Here is a 19,956-nt window from a genome sequence, read left to right as displayed (position 1 = left end):
TCGCTAATGTTGGCTAATATGCCAAAAAAAGGTTACTGACTGTTGATTCCAAAATCCACATCAGAAAAAAATACTAACGCTAAAATTGATAAAAAGCAAGACAAATAAAAACATATAAGTTGATGCTTATAAGACCAGCCTTTTGAACCTATCCGCAGCAACACTGTAATCCTTTTTGCAAATAGTTAATCATATGATCCAACGACAAAGCTGTAATAGACTAATAGTCTTTTTCAATAGGCCCAGTATAGCTGAATACACAGTTGATTATTGTGGGCAAGATGTGGTTGAATACACCATGTAGCAGATTCAGTTTAGCTGAATACACAGTTGATTATGGTGGGCACAATGTGGCTGGATACAAGATGTAGCAGATTCAGTTTAGTTGAATATAAGGTTGATGTGGCAAATTCCGTATAGCTGAGTACAAAGTTAATATAAAAATCAGTGAGGCTAAGTACAAAGTTTATATAGCAAGTTTGGTGCAGCTGAGTATGGAGTCACTGCAGTGAACTCAGTATGGAGAATAAAAAAATTATGGTTGCTGCTCTAAGTACAGAGTTACTCCAATGCCCTCAGCATAGCTGAGTACAAAAGTGGGTGTTCTCAATTGTGGCAGTTTGGAACACATATAGCAACACTTGAATACAGTTACGTTACCACTGCTTGGAGGCTCGCTAGGTTGCAGCAGTCTCTGCCTCCCGGCGGCTGGGTACAATCCGTGCGCCGATACAGCATCCCACGTGGCGTCCAAAGTGACCGGGAGCTGATTTTTGAATGGTCGCGGGGCGTCCCGAGTGATTACCAATACGGAGTGTCTCGTTTGGATAGGAGTGCTATCTGTAATCTGTTATTTGTGGTTCAGATGGTTCTTCATCCAAAATAAGGGGATCTGGATCCGTACTTTAATTATAAAATCCCGAATCTTATGCTGCCATTTATAAAACCAAATGCGTTTTGGGACTAGCGGTCCCTTCCTCAGTGGTAGGCAGTATACTGATTTGCTACCCTTTATAAAGTGAAACTTTAATTGCAGAGGGTGTGGCTTCTAAAAAACATATATATAACATGTGGAGTGGATTTGGAATTGTTTCATTAGAGAGGGCGTGATTTTCATAATACCAAAAGCTCCATGCGTTTTTCATGCGATAATTGTCCAATTAGTAGATAATGGAATAAAAATGGAATAAAAAGTATTACACTTGACTCTGGATGGTTTATCATACTTTTCCACATGTATATAATATACATTAGACATATATAAAGAATAATAAATAAATGTGAAAAATAAATATTTCATTTTTTTTTATTTTTTTATACAGTATATAAGGAAAAAACATTTTGGCATGAAAGTAATGATAAAAATTGAGGAATATAGAGGAATATAAACAACAGTTCTAAAATATGTGTCTAATTGCACTATAGTCTACTCTTTTTATGTCACACTTTGATGTATATATTGTATCTACTGATACATGGATATTCAGTGCCAAAATGGGAATTCTGAATGGAATGGAAGTACAATTCTTAGGTCATTTTCTTGTTTAGTGACCTTTTTTACAGTCTTAAAAAAACTGTCTCTATTCAAACTCCTCACTTTATTGAGCGATGTTTCCACCAACATTTCTGGATATTCCTTAGTAGTAAACTGTTGTTTCAACTGTATGGCCTCTTTCTCAAGTTGCTCATTTGATGTGCAATTTCTCTTTAGTCTCCTAAACTGACTGGTCGGAATATTAGTCAGCCATCTGGGTAGGTGGCAGCTGGAGTACAGGATGTAGCTGTTTTTCATCACTGGTTTGTGGCAAGTATTGCAAACTAACTTCTGATCCGTGATCGTGATGTTTAAATCCAAAAACTCAATCTGTGATCTGCTGATGTTTGTTTAAAAACTAAGATTCCTATCATTATTACTGATGTGTTGTAGGAAAGCATTCAAATTTTCCTCCGTATTGTTCCAAATAAAAATAATATCATCTATATATCTCTGCCATAGCACCAGGTCCGTCCCCAGATGTGGGTTGATAGTCTCCACCTCCCACTGAGCCATAAAAAGATTGGCAAAACTGGGGGTGAACCAGGTGCCCATGGCAGTGCCCCTTTCTTGAACATAGAACTATGATTCATAGGAAAAATAGTTGTGTGCTAAGATGTACCTAACCCCCTCTTCTATAAAATTAATCTGTTCTTGCTGTAATTGTCCATTGGTTTGTAGTTGTGTAACCAGAGATGTTATGCCCTGGTTGTGATCTATGATGGTATACAGGGAATTGACGTCTATAGTACCTAATATCCAACTATCCTCCTAGTGTTGATATTACGGAATCTGTTTGACTACCAGTTGCAGTAGTCTATCAATAAGTTCGAAGTTATAGACCCTATCCCTGATATTATAGGGCGTCCTGGGGGTTTGTTGTAATTCTTGTGGATTTTGGGAATGCAATAGAATATGGGTAATCATTTTGGGGTACCTATTATGTATTTATGTTCTTGTTCCAGTAGGATCCCTTCATTGCATCCTTTGTCACAATACTTGACGAGTTCCCTATAGTATTTTTGAGGGGGGTCGCTACCCAATTTTTTATATGTTGTTGTTTCTGATAGCTGTGTTATGCACTCTTTGTCATATTGTTCTATATCTTGAATGACAATTGCTCCCCCCTTATCCGCTGGTCTGATAATTATGTTCTGTTCGATTTGCAGTTGTTTAATTGTCTCAATTTCTTTTTTAGTTAAATTATTGGTGACCAATCTTTTTAATTTCCTAATTTTACATTCCATGTTTTTCCTAAAGGTGGCTATTTCATCACTGATTTCCTGTTTTGGGTACTTTTTGGAACTCATCTTTAGTTGTGTATGTTTGTATTTGTTAATTGGATTATCATAAGTAGTTATTATCGGATTTTTCATAAAATATTTCTTAAGGCAAATTCTTCTAACAAATTTCTCTATGCTAATATATATATTAAATTTGTCCAGTGTGGTTGTGGGCGAAAATTGTAATCCTTTATTTAGGAGGCTTGTTTGTGCTTAAACTCACTTGACTTAAATTTACTATTATACTTTCCGTCATGGATGTGTTCTGTATTGTTTTTGTGTTAGTCTTGTGTCATCTTCCCCCCTACGTATCTTTTTCAATTTGTTGTTACATGTGCTCGTGCTTGTGCTACGTGATTCCTCCCTTGATAGTAGTGATCGTGACTCTGACTCATAGGTCGTCTCCTTTCTAAGTGATCCGATTCTTGTTGTCTGTGTCGTAAGCTGTATTTGTGTGATTGAGGTGTTCTCACATGTCTCCTCTCTGGCGATCTTGGATATATTTCTCTGGTTTTTATCCTGTGATGTGGTGGGGTTTGGTCTAAAAAAAATTGGTTTGGTTTGTGAGTGGTTTATAGCAATTAGTTGCTGGGATATTAAATTCTCTAAATTTTTGATTATTGGTTCCTTCCTCGTCCCTCTCTATTTCTTTTCTATTTGAACCTATTGTTTTAATATTCTCTGTTGGTGCCTTTGGTATGTCTTTCTGGATATATTGTTTTATTTTCTTTGATTTATTGTTAATTATCTCCAGTTCCAAATTGTCCAAACCCCTACATATATATGTTCCTGCCATTTAGTGTATTTATCATCGTGTGGTAGTGTGTCGATTACCTCTCTTAGTGATGTGATTTCAATAATGATTTGTTCTAAAATTTGTGTCCGTCTTTTAATTATCATCTGTATGAGTGATCATGATTATGCATGTAGAAAAGTCTTCCATTCCAGTTGGAATTCTTTGCTATATAAGTCATGTGCTAATGACTCTCACCTACAGTGGAATCCTTCAAAAGAAACCTGAAAACCCACCTCTTCAGACAAGCCTACAACCAGTGACCCTGCTGCCTCTATACCGCCATGACCAACTTCACCCGCACCTACTGTGTCCTTCTCCCATACCATGTAGATTGTAACCCCTCACGGGCAGGGCCCTCTCTCCTACTGCACCAGTTTGTAACTCGTCTTGTTTATGATTAGTGCAATTGTCTGTATTATGTATGTATACATCTTCTCATATGTTCAGCGCTATGGAATGAATGGCGCTTTAATAATAAATAATAATGTGCTGGATCCTTTACGATCTGTAGCCCCTTGGGTATTATCCCACTTGTTAAATAGCTGTTCAATGATTTAATTTCCCATTTTTGTTTAAGCTGCCTATACAGTAATTTCTCCAATTCCTTAAAAAGATCTGTAGTATTTCTCACTAAATTATTTTGATCACTTTTATCCTCCATATTATCAAACAAGTATTGGTCAACTTTCTTAAATTTGTTCTCCATATAACCCCAGATATCCATAATACACTGTGTAATGTAAAGTCCTGTCTAAAGCCCACACTCCGGGAAGATATAAGTGAGGGACATGAACATGTGGAGTCACTGTGGGTAGAAATACATAGAGGAAAAATAATAAAATACTAATAGGAGTTTATTATAAGCCACCTTATATACCTGTCACGAGGGTATCGAGAACCACGCCTGACTCCATTATACCCGGGGTCAGGAAGTCGCAGCGGTTGGCTGCACGCTCTATTTAAGATAGGGCTGTTTTCCTTATGGTTGCTTTCTGGGTTTGCTTTGCAAACCCTTTTGGCTCACTCAGGGATCCGTAGCTCCTTCTCCTCAGCTGTTCCTTGTCCAGCACTCCCAGACCTCCTTATATTCCCCTCTCACATTTCTCTGGTTGCCAGAGATAGAGCTTCCTGCCTTCTATTCTGACCTTCTGGAGCTGTGTTGCTGGGTTCTCTGGTAGTTGGTCCAGAACGCTACCCTCTGGATCCCTGTTGGACCTTTTTGGTCTATTGTGGTCGCCCACCTGGGTGTATGTGTTTGTCTGTTTTGTCTGTCCTCTCCCTGGTGTTTCCCTCTTAGTGATAGTGGTGCGGACTAGCGATCCCACCGGCCCGTTCACTATCTAGGGCTCATATTAGGGAAAGCCAGGGTTTAGGCACGTGATCGCCGCACGGGTAAAGAACCCGTCTAGGGACATCAGGGCAATCAGGTGCCAGCCGCAAGGTGAGTTAGGGGTCACCACCTTTCCCTCTCCCTTGGGCAGGGCTTTCCTTGTTTTGGGTCCCACACTAGTTTCCCTTTTGTGTTGGTTAGGGGGCTTTGAGGGGTGAGAGTGTCACGGCCTATGGTGTGTTTTGTGACACTTTCCTTTACTTGGTTGCCCATGGCAACGTGTTGTGTTGTGTGCATGTGGTGGCAGTGTCTCAGCTCTATGGCTGATCCCCAGGACATGGTTGCCAAGCATGCCGTTGCCCGCGGCAACAGGTGAAGTTTGTGTGTGTACTTCCCCTTTAAGTTGATGTCTTCCCTTCCCTGGTGTTGGAAGGGTTAACTTCCTTCCTAGTGTGTGTGCACTGGGTGTGTCCGATTGTGGGTGTGACTGCATGGGCTATAAAGCCTCAGTTAAGACATGATGTCTGAGGGGTACTCCAGCCTTGTTGTAAGCTGGAGGAACTCTCCTGGTCACATTTCCATCTGCCTGTGAGGGCCACCCTTGTGGTCATAAATTGTGATTCACTATGTTATGAAGATGTGTGTTTTCTTCATGTATGGTGTTTGATAGATGTTTGTTTGGTCTTTTCTTATTGCAGCATATGGTTTCCTGGTTTCCTGTGATGTGTGTGGTGTGCTCTGTCTTTTGTGTTTGTGGACAGCAGCACTTGGGTTCCAGGTTGTGTGTCTGTGGCAGGTAAGTGTGGTACTAGGCTCACTTACCTGTCATTGCCATATGTCTGTTTATGTTCCCCTGTCTGTGTTGCTTGGCCACTTTAGACTCCTGTTCCTCTGTGTCCAGGAGGAACGGGCTGTCTACCCAGCTCCTAGTTTAGGGCCATCTTGAGGGCTAGCAGGGACTTCAAGGTTCCGGAGCATGAGCCCTCCTACCATCAAGGTCGGCTCATGTAGCTAGGAGTCAGGGTCAGGTTAGGGATGCGATTAGGAGGTGACCTGCTCCCTAATCCTGTTGTCCTGGTCGAGCAGCGACCACTCCATCTGCTGATACCGCACGGCTGAGGGTTTTCCCAATCCTCAGCCGTGACAATACCAAAGTCCACAAAAAATCTACTTATAAACTAAATAGATGAGGCGGCAAATCATAATGAGGTCGTCATTATGGGGGACTTCAACTACCCAGATATAGACTGGGAAACTGAAACCTGAACATCTCATAAAGGGAACAGGTTCTTGGCAATAACCAAAGACAATTATCTTTCCAAACAGGTTCAGGACTAGTGATGAGCGGCAGGAGCAATATTCGAATTCACGATATTTTGCAAATATTTTGTACAATATTCATCATATATTCGCGAATTCGAGATTATATTCTTGATTGCGAAAATCGGCAATGTATTATTCGCATAAAGCGTGTAAAATACCGGCGTATATACATATTCATTTTTCAAGCTGGTATAAGTTTCCTGAGACTGGAGAAAATGGTTGGCACGGCAGAACATCAGAAAAGCTTTATATGCAGATAGAGTGCTCCATTATATTTGCGCTTGCGAATTTTCAGCAATTAATGATGCGCATATTTTTTTGCAATACCTGCAACTTGTGACATCACAGCACTATGTCTGTATGGACAGCAGAACCTATTACACTGCCTAACACCCGACACTAACACAGCTACACTATAGATCAATCTAACCTACACTGACTATGTCCCCCTAACTATCTAAATTATACTGTATATATAAGTTACCTGTCTAATATAATACAACAAAACACAGAGCACAGCAATGACACTGCTGTCTCTTTTATAACTGCAATAAACTTTAGAAAATAGCTTCTGGGGAGGTTCTCATATAGTAAGGGGTAGGCAACTTTTCTATTGGTTGCTAGGGATGTTGCTAAGCTGTGACAAAACCTTCTCATCGGCCCATTAGCTAGAAGAAGGGAGTGATGATCACCTGATGTGCACTGTGTTAAAAATAAAAATAAAAATGAATTGTACTGTGTATATATATATATATATATATATATATATATAAAACTTAGATACATACAGTACAAACCAAAGGTTTGGACACACCTTCTCATTCAAAGAGTTTTCTTTATTTTCATGACTATGAAGGCATCAAAACTATGAATTAACACATGTGGAATTATATACATAACAAACAAGTGTGAAACAACTGAAAATATGTCATATTTTTGATTCTTCAAAGTAGCCACCTTTTGCTTTGATTACTGCTTTGCACACTCTTGGCATTCCCTTGATGAGCTTCAGGAGGTAGTCCCCTGAAATGGTCTTCTAAGAGTCTTGAAGGAGTTCCCAGAGATGCTTAGCACTTGTTGGCCCTTTTGCCTTCACTCTGCGGTCCAGCTCACCCCAAACCATCTCGATTGGGTTCAGGTTCGGTGACTGTGGAGGCCAGGTCATCTGGCGCAGCACCCCATCACTCTCCTTCATGGTCAAATAGCCCTTACTTTCAAGGTTTTCCCAATTTTTCGGCTGACTGACTGACCTTCATTTCTTACAGTAATGATGGCCACTCGTTTTTCTTTACTTAGCTGCTTTTTTCTTGCCATAATACAAATTCTAACAGTTTATTCAGTAGGACTATCAGCTGTGTATCCACCTGACTTCTCCTCAACGCAACTGATGGTCCCAACCCCATTTATAAGGCAAGAAATCCCACTTATTAAACCTGACAGGGCACACCTGTGAAGTGAAATCCATTTCAGGGGACTACCTCTTGAAGCTCATCAAGAGAATGCCAAGAGTGTGCAAAGCAGTAATCAAAGCAAAAGGTGGCTACTTTGAAGAACCTAGAATATGACATATTTTCAGTTGTTTCACACTTGTTTGTTATGTATATAATTCCACATGTGTTAATTCACAGTTTTGATGCCTTCAGTGTGAATCTACAATTTTCATAGTCATGAAAATAAAGAAAACTATTTGAATGAGAAGGTGTGTCCAAACTTTTGGTCTGTACTGTATTTATCTTAGATACAGTTCAAGCTTAGATACAGATATAGCTTAGATACATACAGCCAGGTCCATAAATATTGGGACATGGTCACAATTCTAACATTTTTGGCTTTATACACCACCACAATGGATTTGAAATAAAACGAACAACATGTGCTTGAACTGCAGACTGTCAGCTTTAATTTGAGGGTATTTACATCCAAATCAGGTTAACGGTGTAGGAATTACAACAGTTTGCATATGTGCCTCCCACTTGTTAAGGGACCAAAAGTAATGGGACAGAATAATAATCATAAATCAAACGTTCACTTTTTAATACTTGGTTGCAAATCCTTTGCAGTCAATTACAGCCTGAAGTCTGGAATGCATAGACATCACCAGATGCTGGGTATCATCCCTTGTGATGCTCTGCCAGGCCTCTACTGCAACTGTCTTCAGTTCCTGCTTGTTCTTGGGGCATTTTCCCTTCAGTTTTGTCTTCAGCAAGTGAAATGCATGCTCAATCGGATTCAGGTCAGGTGATTGACTTGGCCATTGCATAACATTCCACTTCTTTCCCTTAAAAAACTTTTTGGTTGCTTTTGCAGTATGCTTTGGGTCATTGTCCATCTGCACTGTGAAGCGCCGTTCAATGAGTTCTGAAGCATTTGGCTGAATATGAGCAGATAATATTGCCTGAAACACTTCAGAATTCATCCTTCTGCCTTTGTCAGCAGTCACATCATCAATAAATACAAGAGAACCAGTTCCATTGGCAGCCATACATGCCCACGCCATGACACTACCATCACCATGCTTCACTGATGAGGTGGTATGCTTAGGATCATGAGCAGTTCCTTTCTTTCTCCATACACTTCTCTTCCCATCACTCTGGTACAAGTTGATCTTGGTCTCATCTGTCCATAGGATGTTGTTCCAGAACTGTGAAGGCTTTTTTAGATGTGGTTTGGGAAACTCTAATCTGCCCTTCCTGTTTTTCAGGCTCACCAATGGTTTACATCTTGTAGTGAACACTCTCTATTCACTCTGGTGAAGTCTTCTCTTGATTGTTGACTTTGACACACATACACCTACCTCCTGGAGAGTGTTCTTGATCTGACCAACTGTTGTGAAGGGTGTTTTCTTCACCAGGGAAAGAATTCTTTGGTCATGCACCGCAGTTGTTTTCAGTGGTTTTCCGGGTCTTTTGGTGTTGCTGAGCTCACCGGTGCGTTCCTTCTTTTTAAGAATGTTCCAAACAGTTGTTTTGGCCACGCCTAATATTTTTGCTATCTCTCTGATGGGTTTGTTTTGTTTTTTTCAGCCTAATGATGGCTTGCTTCACTGATAGTGACAGCTCTTTGGATCTCATCTTGAGAGTTGTCAGCAACAGATTCCAAATGCAAATAGCACACTTGAAATGAACTCTGGACCTTTTATCTGCTCATTGTAATTGGGATAATGAGGTAATAATACACACCTGTCCATGGAACAGCTGAGAAGCCAATTGTCCCATTACTTTTTGTCCCTTAACAAGTGGGAGGCACATATTCAAACTGTTGTAATTCCTACCCCGTTCACCTGATTTGGATGTAAATACCCTCAAATTAAAGCTGATAGTCTGCAGTTAAAGCACATCTTGTTCGTTTCATTTCAAATCCATTGTGGTTGTGTATAAAGCCAAAAATATTAGAATTGCGTTGATGTCCCAATATTTATGGACCTGACTGTATATAGCTTAGATAAAAGAATAGCTTAGATACAGATATAGCTTAGATACAGATATTGCTTAGATAAAGAAATAGCTTTGATACAGATATAGCTTAGATACAGATATTGGTTAGAAACAGATATAGATCCAATACAGATATAGCTTAGATATATATATAGCTTAGATACAGATATTGGTTAGAAACAGATATAGATTTAATACAGATATAGCTTAGATTAAGATATTGGTTAGAAACAGATATAGATTCAATGCAGATATAGCTTAGATACAGATATAGCTTAGATACAGATGTCCATCTTATAAATATAGCTATAGCTATATCTGAGCTATATCTGTATATAAGCTTGAACTGTATCTAAGCTATATCTGTATCTAAGCTATATCTGTTTCAAAGCTATATCTGTATCTAAGCTTGAACTGTATCCAAGATATATATGTATCTAAGTTATATATATAAATAAGCTATATCTATCTAATACATATATAGCTTAGATACAGATATAGCTTAGATACATATATTGCTTAGATAAAGAAATAGCTTAGATATAGATATTGGTTAGAAACAGATATAGATTTAATACAGATATAGCTTAGATACAGATATAGCTTAGATACAGATATTGCTTAGATACAGATATTGGTTAGAAACAGATATAGATTCAATACAGATATAGCTTAGATACAGATATTGCTTAGATATAGATATTGGTTAGAAACAGATATAGATTCCATACAAATATAGCTTATATACAGATATAGCTTAGATAAAGATATATGTCCATCTTATAGATATAGCTATATTTGTATCTAAGCTTGAACTGTATCTAAGCTATATCCGTATCTAAGCTATATCCGTACCGAAGCTATATCTGTATCTAAGCTTGAACTGTATCTAAGATATATGTGTATCTAAGTTATATATCAATAAGCTATATCTAATAGAGATATAGCTTAGATACAGATATAGCTTAGATACATATATTGCTTAGATAAAGAAATAGCTTAGCTACAGATATAGCTTTGATACAGATATATGTCCAACTTATAGATATAGCTATAGCTGTATCTAAGCTATATCTGTATCTAAGCTATATCCGTATCAAAGCTATATCTGTATCTAAGCTTGAACTGTATCTAAGATATATATGTATCTAAGTTATATATATAAATAAGCTATATCTATCTAATATAGATATAGCTCAGATACAGATATAGCTTAGATACAGATATTGCTTAGATAAAGAAATAGCTTAGATACAGATATAGCTTAGATACAGATATATGTCCATCTAATAGATATAGCTATAGCTATATCTTAGCTATATCTGTTTCTAAGCTTGAACTGTATCTAAGCTATATCTGTATCTAAGCTATATCCGTATCTAAGCTGTATCTGTTTCTAAGCTTGAACTGTATCTAAGCTATATCTGTATCTAAGCTATATCCGTATCTAAGCTGTATCTGTATCTAAGCTATATCTGTATCTAAGTTATATCCGTATCAAAGCTATATCCATATCTGAGCTATATCCGTATTAAAGCTATATCTGTATCTAAGCTTGAACTGTATCTAATATATGTGTGTATATAAGTTATATATATATATATAAATAAGCTATATCTAATAGAGATATAGCTTAGATACAAATATAGCTTAGATACATATACTGCTTAGATAAAGAAATGGCTTAGATGCAGATATAGCTTAGATACAGATATAGCTTAGATACAGATATAGCTTAGATATATGCTTAGATAAAGAAATAGCTTAGATACAGATATAGCTTAGATACAGATATTGCTTAGATAAAAAAAATAGCTTAGATACAGATATAGCTTAGATACAGATATTGGTTATAAACAGATATAGATTCAATACAGATAGAGCTTAGATACAGATATTGCTTAGATACAGATATAGCTTAGAACTTACCCTGTGTATCTGCAATGTGACAGGAAGATCTGTCTGTGTGAGCTAGGAGATGATCAATTTTTTTTAATGCAAAGTTAGGATGTGCAGAGCAGGTTGAGGGGAAGGTCAGATTGTTTACGCCCACAAATATTCATGAGGGAGAGCTCAGGCATTGTTGTTATACGCCCCCTCAGCATGTACTTTAGCATGTAAACACAGCAATAACAGAACCATGAAAAGGTGTAAGTATGGGTTTCTCTCTTAAGAAATCAAGCTTAACCAATGTATATGTAAGTCCTGATGAGTTTTATGAGGTTTTAATTTTTTTTCCATAACTCAGGTAACCTCTTTAAGGAAAAAGAAAAAAAAACATGTGGATAAATAGAATTGTAAAGAAAGCAATAAATGACAAAAAGAAAGCATTTAAATCACTAAAACAGGAGGGTAGCGAGGAAGCATTGAAAAACTATAAGGAAAAAATAGAATATGTAAAAGGCAAATAAAAGCAGTCAAACTAGAGACCGAGAGATAGAGTAGAGTAAAACTAACCCTAAGATGATCTTCAATTATATAAATGGTAAAAAGTATAAATCTGAAGGGGTCGGCCCTTTACAGAGTGATGAGGGGGTAGTTTCAGAGAGCGATGAGGAGAAAGCAAAGCTATTAAATATTTTTTTCTCCACTGTATTCACTGAAGAAAATAAGCTGTCAGATGAAATGCAGAATGTAAAAGTAAATTCCCTGCTTCAGGTTTGTTGTTGATGCCTTGATGTATGCCTTTTTTATTAAAACTTCAATAAAACAAGTTTAAAAAAAAAAAGTAAATTCCCCATTAAAAGTGCCCTGTCGGACCCAGGAGGAAATACAGTGGTGTCTTAAAAAGATTAAAATAGACAAGTTGCCGGCCCGATGGCATACACCCCGTATCCTAAGAGAATTAAGTAATGTTATAGCCAGACCCTTATTTCTGATATTTAAGGACTCTATAATGACAGGGAGTGTTCCACAGTATTGGCGCATAGCAAATGTGGTGCCAATATTCAAAAAGGGTCCAAAAACAGAGATGGAAACTATAGGCCGGTAAGGTCACATCTGCCGTGGGTAAACAGTTTCAAGGTTTTCTAAGATATGCTATCTTGGAGTACCTTAATGAAAATAAGCAAATAATGCCATATTAGCATGGCTTCATAAGGGATTGGTCATGTCAAACTAATTTAATCAGTTTCTATCTGGAGATAAGTTCTATACTTGACCGCAGCCAATCAATGGATGTCATATATCTGGGCTTCTCCAAAGCATTTGACACTGTACCCCACAAAAGGTTAGTATATAAAATAAGAATGCTTGGACTGGAGGAAAATGTCTGTATGTGGGTCAGTAACTGGCTCAGTGATAGAAAACAGAGGGTGGTTATTAATGGTACACACTCAGATTGGGTCACTGTCACTAGTGGAGTACCACAGGGGTTAGTATTGGACCCTAATTTCTTCAATATATTTATTAATAATCTTGTAGAAGGCTTGTACAGTAAAATATCAATTTTTGCAGATGACACTAAACTGTGTAAAGTAATTAACACAGAAGAGGACAGTATACTGCTACAGATGGATCTGGATAGATTGGAGGCTTAGGCAGAGAAGTGACAGATGAGGTTTAACACTGACAAATGTAAGCTTATGCACATGGGAAGGAATAATGCAAGTCACCAGTACATACTAAATGGTAAAACACCATGTAACACTGACATGGAAAAGGACCTAGGAATTTTAGTGAACAGCAAACTAAGCTATAGAAACCAGTGTCAAGCAGCTGCTGCCAAGGCCAATAAGATAATGGGTTGCATCAAAAGCGGCATAGATGCCCGTGGTGAGCACATAGTCCTGCCACTTTACAAATCACTAATCAGACCACACATGGAGAACTGTGTACAATTCTGGGCTCCTGTGAACAACGCAGACATAGCAGGGCTAGAGAGGGTACAGAGGAGGGCAACTAAAGTAATAACTGAAATGGGTGGACTACAGTACCCTGAAAGATTATCAAAATAAGGATCATTCACTTTAGGAAAAAGATGACTCTGGGGAGATCTAATAATTATGTATAAATATATCAGGGGAGATCTCTCCCATCATCTATTTATCCCCAGGACTGTGACTGTGACGAGGGGACATCCTCTGCGTCTGGAGGAAAGAAGGTTTGTACACAAACATAGAAAATAATTATTTACGGTAAGAGCAGTGAGACTATGGAACTCTCTGCCTGGGGTGGTGGTCATGGTGAGTTCACTGAAAGAGGTAAAGGGGGGGCCTGGATGTATTTCTGGAGTGTAATAATATTACAGGCTATAGCTTCTAGAGATGGGTTGTTGATCCAGGGAGTTATTCTGATTCTGAAGGAAGTTTTATCCCCTAAAGTTAAGAAAATTGGCTTCTACCTCACAGTTTTATTTTTGCCTTCCTCTGGATCAACTTGCAGGATAACAGGCTGAACTGGATGGACAGATGTATATTTTCAGTCTTATAAACTATGTAACTAAACTATGTTACTGAGGAAATGACCACAGAATATATCTCCATTACTTCATAGTCCCATTTATTCTGCCATTTGTCCCTCTATCACAGCCCCTTAAAATCAATTTCTCCTCTCAGGTCTACTATACCACACCATATACTATGCTTCTCCTTTCCCTTCCCTACATAATTATATAAACTTGTCACATAAAACAAGATGACTAAACTGGGATCAAAATGCAGCTCTGGCACATAAACTCCACAATATAAATAATGTACAGTGCTTAGAATTTTGCCACAAATCACACCATCAACACAAGAACTAAAAATTTAATTGGTTTTCAAAGGTAACGTGTCATCAGAAAATTACATATTGTTTAAATCACATTTTAAAGTTAAGCATTTTTTTTTTATTTTTTTGTGAATTTAGTTGTTATTTTCAATGTCACTTCACATATTGTCAATAGTAGATTCTGTGTTATCTATATAGAGATGCTACTTATCATTGTAATCCAGCCTGTAGTGAAAACAATAATAGCTACTGAAAAGTTACCAGTACAGAATTAGAAATCATGTAAATTTTACATGTCACCATCACATAGATGGCGACATTGAAAATAAAAATAAATTAAAAAAATCACAAAAAATTCTTAAATAATAGGGATCATTTACTTTCAGATATATGCCAGTTTTCTGGCGCATATCTGGCGCAGATTGTGGCGCAAAGGTTATTCGCACTGCAGTCTGCGACTTCTCCCCGTTCATGCCAGGTCTAAAAAAGGGGGCATGGGCAGAGAAGGGGACAGGCCAGCAGGCCCATCTCATTTAACATTTTCTATGCCTGTTTTAGGCATAGAAATGGTCTAAATTTGTAGATAGTACCTGGTACTTTTTTGTTACCACATCCGAAGAATTTCCAAGTGAGCCAAGGCAATATTATGAAGATTAAGTGAAAACCTTGTGACCTGTTAATGGTCCGTAAGAATCATAACTGCATTGCATCATTTGTGCAGTCTTCTCTCTCTCTTTATGCAGCCTCATGTGAAACAAAAATTTTCTCCTTGCTATTATAGCCGCATACCAAAAATAGAGAGCAGCATCCTTTCAATATCCTCTTTTGATCATGTGTGTTTTGCGTTGATGATGCGAAGAGATGAGCGAATCGAAGCTGACGAAGTGGAATTCGATGCGAATTTCAGGAATTATTATCACATTGAATCAGAATTTCCTCACGCTTCGTGGTAACGAATCGCATTTTTTCCTAAAATGTCTGCTGCACGTGTGAGGACATAGAGAAAGGAACTCTCACATAATGCCCTGCATGCAGCCAATCAGCAGCCAGCCAGCCCTGTCATGTCAAAGCCCTCTTTATACTCTCAGCCATCTTGGATTCTGCCATTTTCCAGTATACTTAGTGAAGAAAGAGACGTCAGCAGGCGCTAGGGACAGTGCTAGAAAAAACGTCATTGTGTTAAAAAACGATTTACAATTGCAGTGAAGATTATTCAAGATTATTCAAGGTGAAGGGAAAGGATAGGGAGGAATCATTCCACAGCATTTATGTTGAACAGGGTTCAGTAGGGGAGGTTACAGCCTTGGTAATAGGAACAATTATATTACACCTTGGTGCACTGACTGGGGATCCAAATTGCCATTTTACAGCTCTGTAATTCCAGCAAACCTGTTCTTGTTATTGGTGTGCAAGTGCTGTTTGATACAGACATTAATAGGGTTTATAACAAGGAAATATTTCTACATCTTATTTGCCCTTGTATGGTGCAGTTATATGTTATAAAGCATTTTTTGGCTTGTATTAGTGGGATAAAAATGGGCTTATTAGCTGTTATGTGGCGAATTGCAAATATTACAGCCCTTTTTGTCATGTATTAGTGGCAAAAGAAAAATATATTTGCCGTTCAGCGGTACAGTTATATGTTCTAAAACCCTTTTTGACGTGTATTAGTGGCAAAAGTAAAATATATCTGCCAGTCAGCGGTGCAGTTATATGTTCTAAAGCCCTTTTTGCTGTGTATTAGTAGCAAAAGTAAAATATAATTGCTGTTCAGCGGTGCAGTTATATGTCCTAAAGACCTTTTTGCCGTGTATTAGTGGCAAAAGAAAAATATATTTGCTGTTCAGCTGTGCAGTTATGTGTTCTAAAGCCTTCTGTGGCGTGTATAAGTGGAAAAAATTAAGGGCCTATTTGCCATTCAGCGGTGCAGTTATATGTTCTAAAGCCATTTTTGTCGTGTATTAGTGGCAAAAGTAAAACATATTTGCAGTTCAGTGGTGCAGTTATATGTTCTAAGGCCCTTTTTTTTGTGTATTAGTGGCAAAAGTTAAATATATTTGCCATTCAGCGGTGCAGTTATATGTTCTATAGCCTTCTGTGGCATGTATAAGTGGAAAAAAGTAAGGGCCTATTTTCCGTTCAGCGGTGCAGTTATATGTTCTAAAGCCCTTTATGTCGTGTATTAGTGGCAAAATAAAAATATATTTGCTGTTTAGCTGTGCAGTTATATGTTCTAAAGCCTTCTGTGGCGTGTATAAGTGGAAAAAATTAAGGGCCTATTTGTCATTCAGCGGTGCAGTTATATGTTCTAAAGCCATTTTTGTCGTGTATTAGTGGCAAAAGTAAAACATATTTGTCGTTCAGTGGTGCAGTTATATGTTCTAAAGCCCTTTTTGCTGTGTATTAGTAGCAAAAGTAAAATATATTTGCTGTTCAGCTGTGCAGTTATATGTTCTAAAGCCTACTGTGGCATGTATGAGTGGAACAAAATAAGGGCCTATTTGCCATTCAGCGGTGCAGTTATATGTTCTAAAACCTTTTGTGGCATGTATAGGTGGAAACAAATAAGGGCCTATTTGCCGTTCAGCAGTTTAGTTCTATGTTCTAAAGCACATTTTTGTTGTGTATTAGTGGCAAAAGTAAAATATATTTGCCGTTTAGCGGTGCAGTTATATGTTCTAAAGCCCTTTTTGTCGTGTATTAGTGGCAAAATAAAAATCCATTTAACATTCAGCGGTGCTGTTATATGTTCTAAATCCTTCTGTGGCAGGTATAAGTGGAAAAAATAAGGGCCTATTTGCCGTTCAGCTGTGCAGTTATATGTTCTAAAGCCATTTTTGACATGTATTATTGGCAAAAGTAAAATATATTTGACATTCAGCGGTGCAGTTATATGTTCTAAAGCCCTTTTTGCCGTGCATTAGTAGCAAAAAAATATGTATTTACCGTTCAGCGGTGCAGTTATATGTTCTGAACCCCTTTTTACCGTGTATTAGTGGCAAAAGAAATATATATTTGCCGTTCAGCTGTGCAGTTATATGTTCTAAAGCCTTCAGTGACGTGTATAAGTGGAAAAAAATAAGGGCCTATTTGCCATTCAGCGGTGCAGTTATATGTTCTAAAGACCTTTTTGTCGTGTATTAGTAGCAAAATAAATATTGATTTGCCGTTCAGTGGTGCATTTATATGTTCTAAAGCCTTCTGTGTCGAGTATAATTGGAAAAAAGTAAGGGACTATTTGCCGTTCAGCGGTGCAGTTATATGTTCTAAAGCCTTCTGTGGCGTGTATAAGTGAAAAAAATAAGGGCTTATTTACCGTTCAGCGGTGCAGTTATATGTTCTAAAGTCATTTTTGTCATGTATTAGTGGCAAAAGAAAAATATATTTGCCGTTCAGCGGTGCAGTTATATGTTCTAATGCCATTTTTGTTGTGTATTAGCGGCAAAATTAAAATATATTTGCCGTTCAGCGGTGCAGTTATATGTTCTAAAGCCTTCTGTGGCGTGTATAAGTGGAAACAAATAAGGGCCTATTTGCAATTCAGCTGTGTAGTTATATGTTCTAAAGCCCTTTTTGTCGTGTATTAGTGGCAAAAGTAAAATATATTTTCCGTTCAGCGGTGCAGTTATATGTTCTAAAGCCCTTTTTGTCATGTATTAGTGGCAAAATAAAAATCTATTTGACATTCAGCGGTGCAGTTATATGTTCTAAAGCCTTCTGTGGTGGGTATAAGTGGAAAAAAATACGGGTCTATTTGCCGTTCAGCGGTGCAGTTATATGTTCTAAAGCCCTTTTTGCAGTGTATTAGTGGCAAAATAAAAATATATTTGCCATTCAGCGGTGCAATTATATGTTGTAAAGCCTTCTATCGTGTGTATAAGTGGAAAAATATAAGAACCTATTTGCCGTTCAGCGATGCAGTTATTTTTGTTCTAAAGCCCTTTTTGTCATGTATTAGTGGCAAAAGAAAAATATATTTGCCATTCAGCAGTGCAGTTATATGTTCTATAGCCTTCTGTGGCATGTATAAGTGGAAAAAAATAAGGGTCTATTTGCCATTCAGCTGTGCAGTTATATATTCTAAAGTCCTTTTTGTCGTGTATTAGTGGCAAAAGAAAAATATAATTGCCATTCAGCGGTGCAGTTATATGTTCTAAATCCTTCTGTGGCATGTATAGGTGGAAAAAAATAGGGGCCTACTTGCCATTCAGCGGTGCAGTAATATGTTTTAAAGCCCTTTTTTTGTGTGTATTAGTGGGGAAAAAGTGCTTATTAGCCGTTGTGTGGTGAAGTGAAAAAATTACACAGACTTTTTGGGGTGTTTTAAATTTCTTTTATTTATTTATTTGATATAACAGTATGTAACATAACATAGTAACATAGTACATAAGGCCGAAAAAAGACATTTGTCCATCCAGTTCGGCCTGTCATCCTGCAAGTTGATCCAGAGGAAGGCAAAAAAAAAAACAACTGTGAGGTAGAAGCCAATTTTCCACACTTTAGGGGAATAAAAAATTCCTTCCCGACTCCAATCAGGCAATCAGAAAAACTCCCTGGATCAACGACCCCTCTCTAGTACCTATAGCCTGTAATAATATTACGCTCCAGAAATACATCCAGGCCCTTCTTGAATTCCTTTATTGTACTCACCATCACCACCTCCTCAGGCAGAGTTTCATAGTCTCACCGCTCTTACCGTAAAAAATCCTATTCTATGTTTGTGTACAAACCTTCTTTCCTCCAGACACAGAGGATGTCCCCTCGTCACAGTCCTGGGGATAAATAGATGATGGGATAGATCTCTGTACTGACCCCTGATATATTTATACATAGTAATTAGATCTCCCCTCAGTCGTCTTTTTTCTAAAGTGAATAACCCTAATTTTGATAATCTTTCAGGATACTGTAGTTGCCCCATTCCAGTTATTACTTTAGTTGCCCTCCTCTGGACCCTCTCCAGCTCTGCTATGTCTGCCTTATTTACAGAAGCCCAGAACTGTACACAGTACTCCATGTGTGGTCTGACTAGCTATTTGTAAAGTGGTAGGACTATGTTCTTATCACGGGCATCTATGACCCTTTTGATGCAACCCATTATCTTATTGGCCTTGGCAGCAGCTGCCTGACACTGGTTTTTGAAGCTTAGTTTGCTGTTTATTAAAATTCCAAGATCCTTTTCCATGTTAGTGTTACCGAGTGTTTTACCATTTAGTATGTACGGGTGACTTGCATTATTCCTTCCCATGTGCATAACTTTACATTTGTCAGTGTTAAACCTCATCTGCCACTTATCTGCCCAAGCCTCCAATCTATCCAGATCCCTCTGTAGTAGTATACTGTCCTCTTCAGTGTTAATTACTTTACACAGTTTAGTGTCATCTGCAAAAATTTATACTTTACTAAGCAAGCCTTCTACAAGATCATTAATAAATATATTTAAGAGAATAGGGCCCAATACTGACCTCTGAGGTACCCCACTAGTGACAGTGACCCAATCTGAGTGTGTACCGTTAATAACCACCCTCTGTTTTCTATCATTGAGCCAG

This window comes from Bufo bufo, chromosome 2 (assembly GCF_905171765.1).
Source record: "Bufo bufo chromosome 2, aBufBuf1.1, whole genome shotgun sequence".
NCBI classification, from domain to species: Eukaryota; Metazoa; Chordata; class Amphibia; order Anura; family Bufonidae; genus Bufo; species Bufo bufo.
This window is presented reverse-complemented; position numbering follows the sequence as displayed.